At 37.5% G+C, this 22,096-nt stretch overlaps 1 long non-coding RNA gene across 3 annotated transcripts in view; it reads left to right on the top strand.

Moving 5' to 3' along the window:
• LOC124282828 overlaps positions 1–21,279 on the top strand; it is a 49,367-nt gene extending 28,088 nt beyond the window's left edge. Inside the window, exons 1-7 of one of the 3 annotated variants that reach the window (XR_006900261.1) lie at positions 228–281; positions 3,872–3,930; positions 14,336–14,380; positions 14,779–14,848; positions 18,228–18,269; positions 19,367–19,500; positions 20,928–21,279. This is a non-coding gene — a long non-coding RNA (uncharacterized LOC124282828). Of the gene's footprint in view, positions 1–227; positions 282–3,871; positions 3,931–14,335; positions 14,381–14,778; positions 14,849–17,809; positions 18,270–19,366; positions 19,501–20,927 lie in introns of those variants that run through there. The other 2 variants (XR_006900262.1, XR_006900260.1) reach the window with 2 other exon arrangements.
• The last annotated feature ends 817 nt before the right edge of the window (positions 21,280–22,096 follow it).

The following is a 22,096-nucleotide window of genomic DNA, read 5'->3' as shown; positions in this document are numbered from 1 at the left end:
CTCCTTAAATGAACCCGTATATATTCTAAACTGTAAAGGAAGTAGAGTTCTGAGACATATGGGAAACTTGGTGACCACACTCATGACATGCAATGTTAAACATCTTTTGCTTTTCAAGTTTCATAGTTTTTTTGTTTTTTTCAGCAAGTACGGTACATAGCACTTTGAGCATGCATGTGCATAGGATGGACTATGGCGCTATATAAATACCCATATAACAATACAGTCAGACTCATATGGAAATAGAAGCTGGCTCATTACAGGAATACAAGGTAGAAGCTGTATGTAACACACTAGTGTATTGCCTCAAACATTTTATTAATCAAATATTAACTTAAATAATTTACATAAATTTATAATTTGCAGTTCAATTTATTCATTCATTTTCAACCTTTGATGGGAAAACAATAGCAACAAACAAACAAAATTAGATGATAACTATAATTGTTTGGTTCTGGGTATTATTTTAACGATGAGTGTGCTAAAGATTGTCTCTCTACAAATGCTTCAATTATTTTTATGATCTTCACGCTGATGCTCAGTGGCAATGCAGTTAATCAGTTTGCAGGTTAATTAATGTACTGCAAAATATTTTAGCAATTGCTGTAAAAATATTATTTTATGTTTTTTGTTTCAGTCTTATCAGGTTAAACAGAGCACATAAGGATATTTTTTGGAAAGACTATCTGTGAATATTTCATTATATATTATCTTAAAAAGGGGCAAAGATAACCTAGCTAATATTCACTAACATAAACAACCATTAAGATTTCATCTGCATTTTTCATGAACTGATATCATGCCTTTATCTCATGTACAGAATATATGTGAATTATCAGATTATGATATTACTGATTAATATGCATGGAGGTATGAAAATTGAATGGCAAATTGTAAGAAGATTATCACTCCATGTAAAGGAAAGATAGGGTGCAGAGTGATACATTATAATGTCGCAATATCTGATGACCCCTTACATGTAAGCTAACGTCCCAGGATGTTTTAATACACTCCAGCGATACAAGCTCTTACATATTTTGACCTTCTCGGCTTAATTTGATGGATTTACAAATGACCAGATTTTATTTCAGATGTGGAGATTATATTACTGAAACTGGTTTGTAGGTTGAAAAAAATGCGAATAAAAAAGTATGATTCTTTTTGGACACTTTTACAAGGGATGAATGTTTGTCATCCTTACACTAGCAAGTTTTTGTGTTGTTTCTGATGAAAAATGAGTTCGAGTATTTCATGATGTCAGTCATTAACAAAATGATTTTGAGAATTGTATTTTCAAAACATTTTTACTTTCAGCACCAACTTTACAGTCCTCATTTCCCCAACCTTTCAATATCTTTAGATGAAAAAGAAAAAGCTCAGCAAAATAATTGCTGAAAAATGCAGTAATTGTGTCAGTGGAAACAATGTTTTTTATTATATTATTTCTTTTTTCCAAAACTTTGAACTTGGAAGTCAAAATTTAAATTAATGAAATAGTTTGCCAAGTAACTAAAATATAGCTGCCATGAAGGACGTTACAGCTTCAGTCAGAATGCCTGATGTAAGATTGTAGTCACAATAGAAAAGGTGGTTGCTCAACTGAAATTCAAAATTAGTTATCTTTTTACATGAGAGTTAAAACCTGACTTAGGTTGAGGAAAGATGATTATATGGGGAATAATTCCTAAAGTAATCTTCATCCGCTGCCTTTTACTACCTTGTCTGAAATAGATCACAGTATATAATTCAGCATATGACTTCATTTAAAAAATTATGTAGATCCACATGGAAATGCCTCCTATTTAGAAAGGTGCTCAGCAGGTATGGATGGTTATTTGGATTTTTTCTGATCCACCATGCCTCTGTCAGTAGTCATACCTGTTTTACTGTGAGATGTATGTTTCACAAACACCAGTGAGGCATCTCCTGACTGTGAGGAGTACCCAGGCATACATGGATCAATACTGATGGCCTGCTACACTGCTTGCACGTTACTCACCTCATAATTCACCTACAACGCATCTGATTGGATGTTGCTTTCTGTTTTAAAGGTGTGGAATTCATATGTAAATCAGGCCTTGACACAGGACTGAATGATGAGAGTAGTCTCCCTTGGTATTTGTTTTGATGTCAGCAGGGTTAAATGTTATTTATAACCTGAGATGTTATAGGTCAGAAGTTTAATGTTCCTAAACTTCAAAACACAACTGGCTGTATAATAATGGTTTTCATATGTAAGTACATATGTATCTTGCTATTACCTCCAGCTTTTAATTGGCATCCTGCAACCAATGCCTGTTGTAAGGGCTAGGTCTTCAGGCAGCCAGACTTCCAGGCCCTGAAACAAATACATCCATGAAAGCCCATGCAAGTCTTTAATATGTAACATATGTTATATTGGGATTACACTTTCTTAGTAAAGTACTGATTCTTGTACTGTTGTTGGGTTGAGTCCCAACAAGCGTACTAGAATCTGTACTTTACTAAGACAGTGTAATCCCAATATAACATATGTTACATTTGACCACTTTCTAAATGGCATTGTGTATTTTCAAGTCTTCAATATGTTGAAGTCTAGATGGAACTGACCTGGGCTATTTTTCATTATGTTCATCAACCATTTTTCTGTAAAATATGTTCATTTCAGGACTAGATGTTAGTCTATCAGACTCTGTTATTTGGTTGATTCTGGGCAACCATACTCAGTAGCATTGCACATTGCTCATGATATCAATGTCTTGTTTCTCCAGCTCATTATTTAGGTGAGCTAGGGACTCAATTATTTTATGGCTGCTACACTGGCACCCACGTTGGGCAGAGCACGTTCATATTACATTTGTACAACGTAAGTATCAGTGTGTGACCCATGGCATGCTTTCTGTTGATGGGGAAGTATGTAGCAGGGCATGGAGTTCTCTCACAGATGACATCCTTACCTTGTCAGCTTGCTGAAGGGGTTAACCTCTTTGGTCAAGTGGACAAGGTGTCTGACTTCGGATGAGAAGGTCCATGGTTCAAATCTCATAGTTTATGGTCACCACACATAGTTTGAATGTTAGCATTGAGCAAGCAAATCTGTTTGGATATATATACTGAGTGTGAATTCTGTCGATTTTAAACAAATTACATCAATCAAAGTATATTTATTTGCATAATTCCTTGAAAATAAATAGATATTCATAAATAATAAATCAAAGTGTCAGTATGATACCTCATCACTTTTATGTTTGACAGCTATTCCACAAATACACACTAATCTACACACAAAGGTGTTCAGGGCTCCTTTTCGACATTATATAGTTATTTTTTTTAGGTATATTTCAAATGTGATAAGTTTATTTCTGGGACCAAATGTCTGTCTACCTATTATCATCTCCTGTACTTACTGCCCTTCTGTGTGACCTTGACCTCCTACGTACAGCCTCCCCACATCTAGTCTGATATAACAGTACCATCAGGGTTCTACACTTAAACAGCATCTGGAGAAAGATATTACCTTAACACAACCATTACTTAACAAGAAAAACCTTAATGTATTCACACTGGGTTTCAGTGTCTGGCGTTCATTTATCTGTCAACTTTTGTGAAGCTTGAGGATTGTTATTCTTGTGACTAGCTTCAAATATTATGTTGAGGCAGGCCCAGTAATTTGTGTTGTTTCTGAAAATACAGTTTCTTATATCTTATCATGCATATGTTGAGTTATTGACAGTGTATGTGTAGCTTTGCACGAGTCTACCTGTAGGCTATGTGTTTCACCTGTGTTCAGGTGTCTCTCTTGTCATTTGTCTACCTGTGTTATGAAGTGAGGTGCCTTTCACCTGACACAAACCAATTAATCTCCTCCATTGTTTGTGTCTGTGTACCTCAGGTGTGCTGTCTGACCATGTTCCCCACCTGTTGTTACACCTGCCCAGCTCATCAGCACAGGTAAGTTATGTTATACACAGGTAGAGGACATAAAGCCTCTTCATGTTGATGTATGTTCCTTCCTGCAGAGTCAGGCACAGCATGGTGGCTCTCACCTGGTAATGTTAGACATTGTTCACATGTCAGGTGCAAAAAACACATGCCATCATTTAAAATTCATTTTTTCAAGTCAGAGAGAATGAATTCTTGATTCCTGTTTTTGTATGAGTCACCATCAATGATGAACAAACATGGCCTCACTATAACAGACAAGGACCCAGTTCCTCCCCAACCGGGGAGAGTATATATTTGTGATAACCACAAGCAGTTTAGAGACATACCACATCAGTCATGTTTAGACACTCATAGGATTGTAGTCCTTGGTATTCAAAGTTTCAAAAGAAGGACTTTTATGTAAATCAGCATCCATAGCAGTTTGAGATTCAAACATCCAGTTTAAAAAGTCTGGAGGTGATAGAAAATACCAAGGCGCGTCAGACAATGTAAAACACAACAGTACATAGAGAACCTGATAGATCCATCCAAATCAGAACTGAACTCCACAAACAAAGCAAAAATGAAAGAAGACATATCAAAGCATACCAGCAAAAAATAGAAAACAACAGGACAAAACAGGACAAAACAACACAGAATATGACATACATGTCAGAACCATGGTGTGCTTGACAGGACCATACTCATGTACTCATCAGAACTGGACCAATATAACTGAAAAATATAAACAGAAAAAGACACATCCACAAGACAGAAGAAGACACATACCAGACAGATCAAGCCACATACCACACAGAACAGGACACATATACCACACAGAACAGGACACATATACCACACACAGAACAGGACACATATACCACACAGAACAGGACACATATACCACACAGAACAGGACACATATACCACACAGAACAGGACACATATACCACACAGAACAACACAGATACATATACCACACAGAACAGGACACATATACCACACAGAACAGGACACACATATACACACAGAACAGGACACATATACCACACACACAGAACAGGACACATATACCACACAGAGACACAAGACACATATACCACACAGAACAGGACACATATACCAATAAAGACACACAGAACAGGAGAACAGGACATATACCACACAGAACAGGACACATATACCACACAGAACAAGACACATATACCACACACAGAACATGATGCATATACCACACAGAACAGGACACATATACCACACAGAACAGGACACATATACCACACAGAACAAGACACATATACCACACAGAACAAAACACATATACCACACAGAACAGGACACATATACCACACAGAACAGGACACATATACCACACAGAACAGGACACATATACCACACAGAACAAGACACATATACCACACAGAACAGGACACATATACCACACAGAACAGACACATATACCACACAGAACAGGACACATATACCACACAGAACAAGACACATATACCACACAGAACAGGACACATATACCACACAGAACAAGACACATATACCACAGAAACAGGACACATATATCACACAGTGCAAGACACGCTAAGCAGATTCCAAGAACGTTAAACAGAACTGATCACCATTCATTGTTTTATCATGTAGTAGAACATGTCATTCCTGCTGGTACCAGACATGTGTCTTGTTCTGCCCCTCTCTAGTCTAGTTGCTGGAGTTTGTACAAAAAGATATGAGAAGTGAGATGTCAGCTTCTTGGCTTATGGTTTCTCATTTGTCACTGTGTATATGTAAAACATCAAAAACAGCACCAACGGTATGCTTCATGTCATGCCCCCAGTTTCTGGCCTGTCAGTGACTGAAGAGGGACGTTTTATCAAACACAGTTTTTGTACCTATTATTGTGGCCGGCTTATTTGAAGGGTTATATGATATAGCTGCTGTTTTTACAAACTGTGGCTTTTTGTATGAACTTTGTGAGAAGGAAGATAGTTTTTGTTGGCATAAGTATATAATGTGACTGGTGATAGATTGCACTGCTACAAGTGGTCAGTCACTTGTCATGACAGGAGGCAGTGGAGGTACGTGCTGGTGGCATTTGTCTCGCACAAACCCTGGTCACGATCATTAAAAAATCACTAAAGGTCAATTTAGCATTGAGAAAAAACAAGGGACATACTTTTTTGCCACTCGATCATTTATTTTTCATTGAAATCAAATAACAGCCATGCTTTTTACCAGTTTGATTTATGAGTTGGGAGAGGAATATTGTCCAATAACCTTAAGTCTTGTCACTTTGAAGGCTGCTTTATTTGTTTAACCTCACATTCTATGACATGTGACATGCAGAAGGGGGCAAATTGAATGAAAGTCACAAAAAACTGAATGCAATTTAATTAGGAAAAAAGCAGGGATGAACAATCCTTTAGACAGGCAATAAGTGTTGATGCTGTCGGCCATTTTGACATATCGCTCCCACCTCCCTGCGTTGCTGGTACCGAGGGAACAACATGATTCATGGCCGAAAGAAAGTAATATTTCTTTTCTAGGATCATGGGAGGACTGGTGATATTTTAGCATCGACATGGGACTAGGAGCAATTGATACATTGCATGGAGTCAGAGACGAGGTTAATGCGAATGAGCAATACTGACGACTTTCCCCCATTAATTACTTGTTCATGTCACAAGCGATGGCACATATTCTCCATTATCTTCAATATTGCCGATCCCTGGCTCGCCTGAAATGGATGAGCACAGGAGCATCTATACATCATACCTGTCGGACAACTTTCATGATTTTGACATTTATTGGCCATCAGACAGGAGCTGGCCGCAGGGAGTCACATGATCGATGACATGTGACCTGTCTTGATACAGTAATACCTCGCTCTGTTTGCCATAATTACTTCATAATCATCATTATCATCAAATTCCGACTTTGACAGATCCATAATGAGGCAGTGATTTCTCCTGCCAGCTAGCAGAATGTGTTTTAAATCATCGGTTTGTCATTTATTGATACAACTATCAGGAAATCTTCAACATACAGTCTTTGTTTTTGTTATGAATGCTGTCTAAGTTTGAATGAGAAGAGGGGATGAATCACCCTTGAAATGGCAGAAATATGATACAAGATTGTCAAAGATTCTAAATCTCAGGACTGATCGTGTCAATCTGTCACATAAATTAAATTGAATCACACCCTTGGACATAACTGACTATTGAATTACTGATTAAATCCAGACATGGCCATATAGTGCTTTATAACTGTATAAATTGGCCAGCTCACTGTCATAGGAATTTGATTTTTTAACTCTTCAGTTGCTTTAAGATGTAATATTTTTATGCTTAAAAATTCCACATTTTTATCATCAGTGGTAATGATGCCTTAAAGCAACTCTGCCTCTCAAATGGCTTTGGTTGTGAGGTATTATATGACCTATGTATGTGACATAGGATTTGTGTAATGGGCATGCATGACAGTACATGAATTAATACTCTGTGGTTGGTGTTTAATGTAAGAGTTCCCGTTTATCATGATGTGGATGCTGTTTATATCATTTCAAAGGCAGTGTTCCAGAGTGAACTTAGAACTTTATCCCCTAGGAAGCCCATTATAGCAAATAAGAAAGAGTTTTATTATGTCCATAAATTATGTGGGATATTTGTGTGGTTGCTTTCCCACAGAGGCTGTGCATGGTTGGGCAAAGAGAAACTATTTTGTTTTTTAACACTTTTCCACAAATATTTAAATGTACGCAACTACAAAATATGACATTTCTGCTTGACTAAATGATTCTAATAACATGGGGCACATACATTTGTCTCAGCCTTGACTTGTTTATGTACAATTTCTCTTCTCCATTATATTTTCCTCAAGTATGTGAGCAAGTCTTTGAATACCATCTTCAGCATCGTAACACTCTGTCTCCTCACTGCCAAGGAAAGATGCATTGAAATTCTTGCTGCACAATCTTAAACCGATATAAGATAATGTCCCATGTATGTAGAGGGTGAAGTGACTTGGAGTTGATCAGTTCACTCAAGATCATCACACTTATATGACAATGCACATAATTTGTGTAGTATTCAAATATTGTAATTGTATTTAACTGTTAGTATTAACAGTTTTTGCTACATCAAACTAGAAATTGTTGAAAATTATTCCCCAAAATGAAAAACCTGTTTGTTTTCCTTATGCTTGTTCATACTATAAGTCATTATCAGAATGGATAAACCAACTTCTCAGTGAATATTCTTTAAATGATTTGAAGCTTAAATCAAATTAGAAATAGATTTTCAAAGCTATTCAGTTTAGAATTAAGTGATAAAAAAATGATTGCATATTAATTGCGTTATCTTGCTGAGTACCCTCCCTCAATCATCAGCCTTTTGAGTGGATATTGAGGTCTCAGGGTGGTAACTTGTGAAGTAAGGTTATAAGTGGGTGATAATCTCCTCTTACAAAGTTTGTGGTGTCTAGTTAGTGGAGGATGTAGCTTCTTGGTGCATCATCCGATGAACACATATGTACAGGTATCTGTATCTGTATCTGTGATACATGTACATGTGTGTGTGATCAATCTAGTTACAGAGAGTGAGTGAGTTAAAATTTTACATCGAATCAGCAATATTACAGCCATATAGCAATATCTAGTTACGGAGAGTAATGGTCACACACATGCCTGTGTGAGCTATCTAGTCATAGAAAGTGAAGATCACACATGCCTGTTTGAGCTATCTAGTCATAGAAAGTGAAGATCCCACATATGGATGTGAGCTATCTAGTCATAGAAAGTGAAGATCACACATGTGGATGTGAGCTATCTAGTCATAGAAAGTGAAGATCACACATGTGGATGTGAGCCTATCTAGTCATAGAAAGTGAAGATCACACATGTGGATGTGAGCTATCTAGTCATAGAAAGTGAAGATCACACATGTGGATGTGAGCTATCTAGTCATAGAAAGTGAAGATCACACATATGGATGTGAGCTATCTAGTCATAGAAAGTGAAGATCACACATGTGGATGTGAGCTATCTAGTCACAGAAAGTGAAGATCCCACATGTGGATGTGAGCTATCTAGTCATAGAAAGTGAAGATCATAGTCACAGAATGTGAAGATCCCACATGTGGATGTGAGAGCCATCTAGTCATAGAAAGTGAAGATCCCACATGTGGATGTGAGCTATCTAGTCACAGAATGTGAAGATCCCACATGTGGATGTGAGCCATCTAGTCACAGAAGTGAAGATCCCACATGTGGATGTGAGCCATCTAGTCACAGAGTGTGAATGTGAAGATCCCACATGTGGATGTGAGCTATCTAGTCATAGAAAGTGAAGATCACACATGTGGATGTGAGCCATCTAGTCATAGAAAGTGAAGATCCCACATGTGGATGTGAGGCTATCTAGTCACAGAATGTGAAGATCACACATGGATGTGAGCTATCTAGTCATAGAAAGTGAAGATCACACATGTGGATGTGAGCTATCTAGTCATAGAAAGTGAAGATCACACATATGGATGTGAGCTATCTAGTCATAGAAAGTGAAGATCCCACATGTGGATGTGAGCAATCTAGTCACAGAAAGTGAAGATCACACATGTGGATGTGAGCTATCTAGTCACAGAATGTGAAGATCCCACATGTGGATGTGAGCTATCTAGTCATAGAAAGTGAAGATCCCACATGTGGATGTGAGCCATCTAGTCATAGAAAGTGAAGATCACACATGTGGATGTGAGCCATCTAGTCACAGAATGTGAAGATCCCACATGTGGATGTGGCTATCTAGTCATAGAAAGTGAAGATCCCACATGTGGATGTGAGCTATCTAGTCACAGAGTGTGAAGATCCCACATGTGGATGTGAGCCATCTAGTCACAGAATGTGAAGATCACATATGTGGATGTGAGCCATCTAGTCCCAGAATGTGAAGATCCCACATGTGGATGTGAGCCATCTAGTCACAGAATGTGAAGATCCCACATGTGGATGTGAGCCATCTAGTCACAGAATGAAGATCACACATGTGGATGTGGAGCCATCTAGTCACAGAATGTGAAGATCCCACATGTGGATGTGAGCCATCTAGTCATAGAAGTGAAGATCCCACATGTGGATGTGAGCTATCTAGTCATAGAAAGTGAAGATCCCACATGTGGATGTGAGCTATCTAGTCACAGAGTGTGAAGATCCCACATGTGGATGTGAGCTATCTAGTCACAGAATGTGAAGATCACATATGTGGATGTGAGCTATCTAGTCCCAGAATGTGAAGATCCCACATGTGGATGTGAGCCATCTAGTCACAGAATGTGAAGATCCCACATGTGGATGTGAGCCATCTAGTCACAGAATGTGAAGATCACACATGTGGATGTGAGCCATCTAGTCACAGAATGTGAAGATCCCACATGTGGATGTGAGCCATCTAGTCATAGAAAGTGAAGATCCCACATGTGGATGAGAGCCATCTAGTCACAGAATGTGAAGATCCCACATGTGGATGTGAGCTATCTAGTCATAGAAAGTGAAGATCCCACATGTGGATGTGAGCCATCTAGTCATAGAAAGTGAAGATCACACATGTGGATGTGAGCTATCTAGTCACAGAATGTGAAGATCCCACATGTGGATGTGAGCTATCTAGTCATAGAAAGTGAAGATCCCACATGTGGATGTGAGCTATCTAGTCACAGAATGTGAAGATCCCACATGTGGATGTGGCTATCAGTCTAGTCACAGAATGTGAAGATCACATATGTGGATGTGAGCCATCTAGTCCCAGAATGTGAAGATCCCACATGTGGATGTGAGCCATCTAGTCACAGAATGTGAAGATCCCACATGTGGATGTGAGCCATCTAGTCACACAGAATGTGAAGATCACACATGTGGATGTGAGCCATCTAGTCACAGAATGTGAAGATCCCACATGTGGATGTGGAGCCATCTAGTCATAGAAAGTGAAGATCCCACATGTGGATGTGAGCCATCTAGTCACAGAAAGTGAAGATCACACATGTGGATGTGAGCCATCTAGTCATAGAAAGTGAAGATCCCACATGTGGATGTGAGCTATCTAGTCACAGAATGTGAAGATCCCACATGTGGATGTGAGCTATCTAGTCACAGAATGTGAAGATCCCACATGTGGATGTGAGCTATCTAGTCATGGAAAGTGAAGATCCCACATGTGGATGTGAGCTATCTAGTCATAGAAAGTGAAGATCCCACATGTGGATGTGAGCTATCTAGTCATGGAAAGTGAAGATCCCACATGTGGATGTGAGCCATCTAGTCACAGAGTGTGAAGATCCCACATGTGGATGTGAGCCATCTAGTCACAGAAAGTGAAGATCCCACATGTGGATGTGAGCCATCTAGTCACAGAATGTGAAGATCCCACATGTGGATGTGAGCCATCTAGTCACAGAATGTGAAGATCACACATGTGGATGTGAGCTATCTAGTCACAGAATGTGAAGATCCCACATGTGGATGTGAGCTATCTAGTCATAGAAAGTGAAGATCCCACATATGGATGTGAGCCATCTAGTCATAGAAAGTGAAGATCCCACATGTGGATGTGAGCTATCTAGTCATAGAAAGTGAAGATCACACATGTGGATGTGAGCTATCTAGTCACAGAATGTGAAGATCACACATGTGGATGTGAGCCATCTAGTCACAGAAAGTGAAGATCACACATGTGGATGTGAGCCATCTAGTCACAGAATGTGAAGATCCCACATGTGGATGTGAGCTATCTAGTCATAGAAAGTGAAGATCCCACATGTGGATGTGAGCCATCTAGTCACAGAATGTGAAGATCACACATGTGGATGTGAGCCATCTAGTCACAGAATGTGAAGATCCCACATGTGGATGTGAGCCATCTAGTCATAGAAAGTGAAGATCACACATGTGGATGTGAGCCATCTAGTCACAGAATGTGAAGATCACATATATGCACTTTGAATGAAATGTAATGTTTGTATGGCATGTAAATTTACGGAGGGTTTTCTCCTACAAACAGACAACTTCTTAACTGTTTATAGGAATAATCACTCACCTGTATACACATTCCTATTGCATTTGTTTGGATGACAGGATTTGCATGACATTATGTTTTTAAACATTTTGACAATTGACATGTCTTCTTCATTTGGAAGTGATCATTTTCCAATGATTTCAGCCTAATGAAAATGATATCACATAAAGGTTAGTCAGCTTTTTGAACTCCATTTTCCCATTCCCTTTAGTGCACTGTAAGTCCGTCATCTGTGGTATATGTATATAAATGGGTTGCTAATGAAACCACATTACCAGTAGTCATGAATATTAATCATCAAATCTCATCAAATCTCTTTTGAAAACTAAGCTTGATAAGAGTACCATTAGTGATATACATATTCCCCCTGTGGCTAGAAAATACATATTCTGTTACAAAATGGAGCTTTGGTAAAAAAAAATCAGAAATAAAGCACCACCTCCCGTTTTATGCCTTATTAGGACATTATTTCAAAACTAATTTGCCAATGAAGAATATATGTTTTAAAACTCTGTATAAATCATTGATTATATATATGTAAACCAATCAGCATCAGACTACAAATGAACAGATCATCATGTACCTCATTAGTGAGCTGGGTCTGTGCCATGTAAATTTACAAACTTGGACAAAATTTGAAATTACCAGCATGATGTTTCCTTACCATAAACTTTACGTAAATATGAAAATTACAACCTGCAGGTCAAACCACTAATGTTTTTGAACTTTAAATATCTGATTTCTTTTAAACACAGAATCTTCCAAGCATGTTTCTTACCTATTTCTAAATTCTACCTGCTGTTTTACATGTGTTTCATCAGTTAGCTTCACTGAAACACAAGTTTGCGGGAATGTTTGATAAATAGGCACCCCCTGAAATCATTGAGGTCACTATTTTAAAAAAAATAACCTGCTTTTCCACATACAAAACAACGAACCCGTTTCATCATGTATTAGAATGTACCATTAAAGGATAAATATAAGGCATAATGTCAGGCAAAGAGAATTTAACTGCCTTTAAAAGAATTTAAGTTTCAAGCCTACCGGTAATATGTTTTTAGTTTTTTGGGTGATTAGAGACACTCAGTGATATTAATGTCACAATCCTTCTGTCAAGAGATGCCATCTAGCTATTCTTGTTTTATGACAAGAACACATCTCACATTATTTATGGATTTGTATTATCAATATAATCAACATTAGACAATCTTTACATCAGGGGAGATATCTACAGCAACACCAAATGGGTCTGGCCATTAAGTCTGACAGAAGTAATTGACAATGGCAGTTGATCACTTGGCTGATGAAGGCTATGCTCCTTAAGTTAATGTAATCACAGCCCCAGTGATCTGTCACAAGCTGACAAACAATGGCGATGTGCATATTAGGATTGGCACTTGTGTCAAAACTCAAATTTCAATCAGCTACGTAAATTTTCTTGACAGTTATTATTCATTACATGATATTGACAACATTTTGTTGAATATTCTGGTCATTGTTTTGAGAAATTACACATGAAGCTCATGTTACAATTGAAACACTAAACATTAATTGAGGATGAAATGCATACAGTCCTGCAGTTAATATTATTTGTGTTTGTTTTATTACTGTAAACATATCCTCTTATTAGCCATGTTCATGGGAACCTCTCAATGTATCTTAAGAATTTGATGCAGCAGTGCTGCCTCTAGGATGGTCAGTGTCATGTAGCTGTCTTCTCTTGAAGGTCATACTTGAAGCCTTTACAGTTACATAGCCTAATGCAGATGTGTTTTAAACTTAGATCTTCAGATGAAACAATGTTAATGAGGTTTTCAGACAATATTTGACTACTGTTGTGGGTTGTGTATATATATTACAATGCACAAATTGACAGGTTCATCATATATTCTATAAATGATATTCACAAACATGGTTAATGTCAGAAATGTTACATCCATAATGTTACCTTGGATATATCTTCTTCTTTGTGAGATGGAAGGGGAAAGGAGCAAGGTGTTTCTCACAAACTGTTAAGATAGTGTGTTGGTATGATATTGTGTTTACAGCACAGCTTGTTATATCAGGTACTGGCTGCCCTATAATGGCATGTTTTAAGTCAAGATATACAGGTCATCTGAGAATCAGAATGAACATCAAAAGGTCAAATATTCCAAGATTTTATAGCAAGAAGCATTTGTAAAAAGATGTCCTGAGTATTCATTCTACTCATCAAAAGTAATAAATGCATAATTACATCCAAGTGATGGAGAGTTTGTATCTAATCAGGATTAGTGCTTGTAGTTACTTATAAAAGCACTGAATATGTTGCTTTTAACAAAGTCTGATGGCACTTTTTATTTTACACTCTTTTACAGATTTAGTGGTCTACATTCCAAGAGACAAGAGACGAAATAAAAAAGGTAGATTTTGTTACAGTTGCTTTGAGGTTAAAAGCATTAAAAATGTTTTGCATGAAAAATGTTAAGAAATTGTATTTTCTACCAAATAGTGTCTATTTTTGTTTTTGGCTCCGTTGTCCATACAACGATAAAATATATTAGCTAGCATGAGATGACAATATCTGGCTTTCTTACATCTGTTTTTTTCCATTTTCCTCCTAAAGCCATTATTTTAGTATTTCAAAGAGAGTTCAGACACACTGTGATGAGTGCTTCCATTAGATACAGTGTGTCTGATGATCTTGACAGTGTTCTGTGTGATGAAGATGTCTAGATCTTTGACAGAGAGAGGTCATCTAGTGGGATGGCTGCATATTGAAGGGCCATATCATATTACAACAGCTATATTGATTCAAAAGGAGAAGACCCAGAGATGAGACAAGATGTGCTGAGCAGAGTTGCATCCCTTGGGCATGCCAGTGATCATGGGTTTGAACCCCAGATTTTGCTGAAAGCCTGTATGATAAGGGACCATTCATAATTTATAGATAGGGGGAGTGATGATGATTTTTATGGAGAAGCATGTACAAAGTAAGTGTCCAAGTGACCCCCCTGCATGTCATGTACAAAATCAATGAACCCCTCCCCTCCCCATAATTTTTAAGCATGATTTTTAATAATATTTATGTACAAAATGGGTGACCCCCCTAGTAGCCGTGTACAAAATTGATGACCCCACCCCCTCTTCCCTCCCCAGAACAAAATGGGTGACCCCCCTTAAAATCATCATCACCCGCCCAAGCCATGAATAATGAATGGTCCCTAGCTGTGCATGTGGGTTACCCTACAGTGGTTAGTATCTGAGACCTGGGTCAATTTTCTGCTTTTCTCACACACAGGGCTTACATGACCTGGTATGATTGAAACTCACTCACTCACTCGCAGTTATCCTGTATCAGTTAGCACCATGAAGATGAGTTATGCACCATGTAAATACATACTCAAGGTGTTATTTAAAATCATAAAAGAATCAACATCTGATGCATGTTATATATATTTATGTTGGCTTTGCACAAATATTATAATACTGATGTGGTTGTAACATGTTACAGCAAACAGATTAATGCATCAATTGTTTCACCATATCACTCCAACCCACAATTGGCAGGAGAGTGAGCTTGTAATAACCTCAATAGATACAGCATATCCTAGTCCTGTGGCAAGAATTATACGAATTTTACCACTCACTCACTCACTCACTCACGGCTGATACTAAGTCACCTTCAAGACAATGGTATTTTGCATGTAGGTTACACATTACAGTTATATTATTTCTTGTAAGCCTTATGTTGCCATAATTTATATATAATGTCGGTAACCAATAGCTACTAGACTGAAGTAGGTAATAAAATATGAGAAAAAGACATTGAAAGTGTTGTTAAATCACGATGTTCAAGTTGCAAGTACTTAAAATGTGAAAATTGATCATGCTGACTGTGGTATCAGTATAAAAATATTTATAAATGAGTTTAAAGAGTACGTATATCAGTTGTATCTTCCTTAAAATACATATGTTACTTCAATATTCTACACAGTTCTTTTTTATCATTAAAAAGCAATGATGACATTTTCAACAATGTATAGTAATTCACCTTTATCAAAACTAAGAAATGTTGGTTCTCTAAACAGCTCTAAATAATTTAACAAAGTAAGGATATCTTATTCATGTGCTGCAAACACATTATCTTTCCACATTATACGTTGTGCCATTTCCATGTTATTCATTTATGTATTCATTTTACCCTTCTAGATTGACTCTTTTAGTGACAAATTATTGACACTACATCCACACAAAACAGAACATAAACTCATGTTGACAGAAAGAAATTATTATTTATGAGGCAATATTTTATCATTGGATTTATGGTCTTTCAGAGAGTATGTAAATGGTGTTGTAGCCATTGTTTCCTCATCAATTACAACACACACATTGGAACGCACAAACACAGAGAAATGTTCATACAAAAAGCATACACATACAGGCACACACACAAATACACATAGAAATACAGATCATACATACAGACATATAACCACAGATTAACAGGTAGACATACATACAGACACATATATAACCACAGATAAACAGGTAGACATACATACAGACACGTATATAACCACAGATAAACAGGTAGCCATACATACAGACACATATATAACCACAGATAAACAGGTAGACATACATACAGACACATATAACCACAGATAAACAGGTAGACATACATACAGACACATATATAACCACAGATAAACAGGTAGACATACAGGTAGACATACAGACACAGACACAGATATATACCACAGATAAACAGGTAGACATACATACAGACACATATATACAGAACCACAGATAAACAGGTAGACATACATACAGACACATATATAACCACAGATAAACAGGTAGACATACATACAGACACATATAACCACAGATAAACAGGTAGACATACATACAGACACATATAACCACAGATAAACAGGTAGACATACATACAGACACATATAAAACACAGATAAACAGGTAGACATACATACAGACAGACACATATATAACCACAGATAAACAGGTAGACATACATACAGACACATATATAACCACAGATAAACAGGTAGACATACATACAGACACATATATAACCACAGATAAACAGGTAGACATACATACAGACACATATATAAACACAGATAAACAGGTAGACATACATACAGACACATATATAACCACAGATAAACAGGTAGACATACATACAGACACATATATAACCACAGATAAACAGGTAGACATACATACAGACACATATATAACTACAGATAAACAGGTAGACATACATACATGCATACAGACACAGGTAGATATAACCACAGATAAACAGGTAGACATACATACAGACACATATATAACCACAGATAAACAGGTAGACATACATACAGACATATATAACCACAGATAAACAGGTAGACATACATACAGACACATATATAACCACAGATAAACAGGTAGACATACATACAGACAGATAAACAGGTAGACATACATACAGACACATAACCACAGATAAACAGGGTAGACATACATACAGACACATATATAACACAGATAAACAGGTATACAACACACAGATAAACAGACATACATAGATATATACATACACATACATACATATAACCACAGATAAACAGGTAGACATACATACAGACACATATATAACCACAGATAAACAGGTAGACATACATACAGACACATATAACCACAGATAAACAGGTAGACATACATACAGACACATATAACCACAGATAAACAGGTAGACATACATACAGACAGACACATATATAACCACAGATAAACAGGTAGACATACATACATATAACCACAGATAAACAGGTACACATATAACCACAGATAAACAGGTAGACATACATACAGACACATATAACCACAGATAAACAGGTAGACATACATACAGACACATATAACCACAGATAAACAGGTAGACATACATACAGACACATATAACTACAGATAAACAGGTAGACATGAACAGATACACAGATAGACAGACACACAGATGGACATACATACAGACATACAAACATCAAAAACTGTGTGAGTAGAGGTTACCCCTACTGAAATGAACATATTGCAAGAATATACCATGTTAAAGAAAGTATGTAATCAATCTTCTGTACAAGATGGCAGATGAGGTAGAGGTTGTCTACCTGAATGATGGTCTTCACTGCTGAATGATAAACAACAGGCATTTTCTCCAACTTTTTCACCTGTTTTCTATCTTGCTGTGTTTTTCCATAGGCACAGCACATTCATTGTGGAAGAAATTTTTTCTTCAAAGAGGTATGTTGTCTTTGATGTGAATGTGTTGTGAAAATTATTAACGACACATGGCGCCACTTCAAGTCAAGAAGCAAGTGTTGAGAAAAACTTCTGGAGGTGTTTTTCTATCTTTTGTCAAAGATAGATATGTTTACTCCTTTTGTCCTCTTGTAAAAAAATATATTTCTTTCATTTGAGGCTTAATGTAATCAGATTGATGCCAGCAGCAATTAACAGCTTTACATTGTTTTATGCAATACATTATCTGAGACTGAAGCTGAGTGACAGAAAATAATGGCCTGTCGTAACAATATCACAACAACATTGTCTGTAACAAAGTGAAGCCATTGCCGGCATACCTCAGGCTAACATGCCATCATGGCTCTCTGTCATGCTGCCATGTTCAGGCCAATCAGCAAAGAATTACTCATGGGAAAACTGGTGTCATATTACATGTGTATTTCACACTATATAGCTGGGGTATAACACTCTCATGCACAGGTATATTGATCTGGACCACCATATGCTCGTATTTATTTAATATCTATTTCATTTCAGTTGTTTCATGTACAGGATAATTTTCTAACTTTGATGATATATATTTTGCTAGAACCGTATGCAAATATATCTTTATAGATATATCCTTTACTGTAGAATCAAGGTCAAAATTTCTATTCCGTATTTCATATATTGTTCATGTTGACTTTCAACATAACAGTAATTTATACCTGGAATTCACAATGCCTTTTTGAATGAAAGTGGTCAAGTGTAACAAATGTTATATCTGGGATTACACTTCATAACAATGAACAAATTCTAGTACTTTGGGGGGTTTGGTTCCATCTACAAACCCAAAGTCTCTTAGTGAGGCAGCAGATCGTCAGCACACAGTCAGTCATGTAACGGATTCAGACACTGAGGCCTCCAATGGTGATTTGGTAAGATAGATGAACTTCTAGTAAATAAACATAGCTTCCATATAAAACAGTTTTTACATTATCTTCATAAAATATGATGAAAGGAGCCGAGAGACTTTCTTCATTTTCAGAAACTGTGGTAATCTAGAGTTGCCACATATTCTAGACTTTCAAGGGCTGCATTGGGTATATTTGTTTCAGGGTCTGTATGGCAGACTTTGTGTACAACATTTAGAAGAGACCTGGGCATCCCCATGGGCACCAATTTTGCTCCCCCAGCAAATCTGGATCTGATATGAATCAAATTTCTGCATGATTGCCAAAAGCAAAACAAGGTAATTTGGCAAAGAAGTTTTAGTTAAGCTTCAGATATATCATTGATCTGATATGTTTTAAAACCCTAAAATAGCTGATTCCCTTCCACTGATTTTACCCAGCTGAATTTGAGCTGAAGGCAGCAAGTGAGACAAGCTCATGTGTTTCATATTCAGATCTATGCATAAAGATTCAAAGTGACAAAAACTCTCCACATGCTTGTATGACAAGTGGGATAGTTTCAACTTTCCAATAGTAAACTTCCTCTTTATGTTGAGCAATACTCCAGCCTTTGTTTTTCACATTTCACCCACTTTTGAGATACAGCTGACCATGCTGTTTTTACCAAGATTTCAAAGTGCATCACATGACCCTTGGTCAGAAGTTGTTGGATCAAGGCTACAACGTTCTGGGCCTCAGTCAAACTTTAAAACATTTTATGCTGGACATGTAGAGGACATGTTTTGTCATGTATATTCACTTAGCAAAATCTAAGCCTTTGGTCCAACTTGAACAAATTAAATGAAATTTTTTGGTGATAAATTCTCATGGAATGAGTGAATATCTCTGATATCAGATTTATAGATGTTTGCCGTGTGGATAGATATTACAAATGTTCCATGCAATATTAATTTATTACAGTGGTTATGGTAAGACATCATTGAGTACATTAAATAATGAGGGAGTTGACATTTCTATAAGTTATCAAGTCCACACAAGCGTTGTGTGATAAGGCCGTCATATCACCATATTTACATCGAAGGAGATGGCGCTATTGTCTGATGGTTGTGATAGCACTATCTATATCATACCTGGCAGAGATAAACGTCTTGGAGCTATACCATCAAGAAAGCTCACTAAGGCTTTTAAGACACTATCAAGACGTGATCATGAGTTGAGCAGTCAGGGATAGTGTGTTGAAACTGAACACTTTACTGTAGCATTATGAGAGAATCAATGTTGTTCAGTTTGTAAAACTTCCACCAAAGTAAAACACATACTCATTGTGAATTATTAATAGGAGTTTGGTAATAAATCCTCAAGATAACAATAATGTAAAATGAAATGGAGAACTATTATTTGTTTATAAATGGTCTCCGATTTATCTTGATGGCAGATAATAAGTGGTATAAAGTGCATTATAGTATATTGTTTTTTCCTTTGTATTATCCTGCTATTGGTATATATCATTTTGAGTAATGACATATGTCATGTAGTTTTGTAGCCGATAGATTAACACCTCAGTGGTGGGTATATTGTGACAGGGGGCAGGACACAGTTGTCCCTGGGAGTGAGATTGTTATCAGAGTAGGAGGACTGACCCTGGGGGTCTTCCTCTGTACCAAGGGACAATGGGGAACAGAAGGGGAACAATGGATTAAAAAGGGGAGTCACGATAGACAGGGAATCATCAGGTATCTAATCTTGTTTTAATCCTTTGTTGTAGATGGAAGATAGCTGCAGTGTGAGGATCAGGTCAGAACACCAACAAGCATTGAATCCATGCAGTGTACAGAACGAACACCCACCAACAAGCATTGAATCCATGCAGTGTACAGAATGAACACCCACCAATAAGCATTGAATCCATGCAGTGTACAGAATGAACACCCACCAACCACCATTGAATCCATGCAGTACATTGAATGGGACAAGATTGCATTATATACTAGTATACTACTGTATCTCATAGTAGGATGGACCCATATGTCTACATGCACCTTATCCCAGTAGGATGAACACCCATATGTCTACATGCACCTTATCCCAGTAGGATGAACACCCATATGTCTACATGCACCTTATCCCAGTAGGATGAACACCCATATGTCTACATGCACCTTATCTCAGTAGGATGAACACCCATGTGTCTACATGCACCTTATCTCAGTAGGATGAACACCCATATGTCTACATGCACCTTATCCCAGTAGGATGAACACCCATATGTCTACATGCACCTTATCCTTATCCAGTAGGATGGACACCCATATGTCTACATGCACCTTATCTCAGTAGGATGAACACCCATATGTCTACATGCACCTTATCCCAGTAGGATGAACACCCATATGTCTACATGCACCTTATCTCAGTAGGATGAACACCCATATGTCTACATGCACCTTATTTCAGTAGGATGAACACCCATTCCAGTGTCTACATGCACCTTATCTTATCCAGTAGGATGAACACCCCCATGTCTACATGCACCTTATCAGTAGGATGAACACCCATATGTCTACATGCACCTTATGAACACCCCCAGTAGGATGGACACCCATATGTCTACATGCACCTTATCTCAGTAGGATGAACACCCATATGTCTACATGCACCTTATCCCAGTAGGATGAACACCCATATGTCTACATGCACCTTATCTCAGTAGGATGAACACCCATGTGTCTACATGCACCTTATCCCAGTAGGATGAACACCCATATGTCTACATGCACCTTATCTCAGTAGGATGAACACCCATATGTCTACATGCACCTTATCTCAGTAGGATGAACACCCATATGTCTACATGCACCTTATCCCAGTAGGATGAACACCCATATGTCTACATGCACCTTATGAACACCCATATGTCTACAGTAGGATGAACAC

Source organism: Haliotis rubra, unplaced genomic scaffold (genome assembly GCF_003918875.1).
Source record: "Haliotis rubra isolate DU_JTF1 unplaced genomic scaffold, ASM391887v1 Scf304, whole genome shotgun sequence".
Classification (NCBI taxonomy): Eukaryota; Metazoa; Mollusca; class Gastropoda; order Lepetellida; family Haliotidae; genus Haliotis; species Haliotis rubra.
Note: the sequence above shows the minus strand (reverse complement) of the source record. Positions and strands in the feature narration are given on the sequence as shown.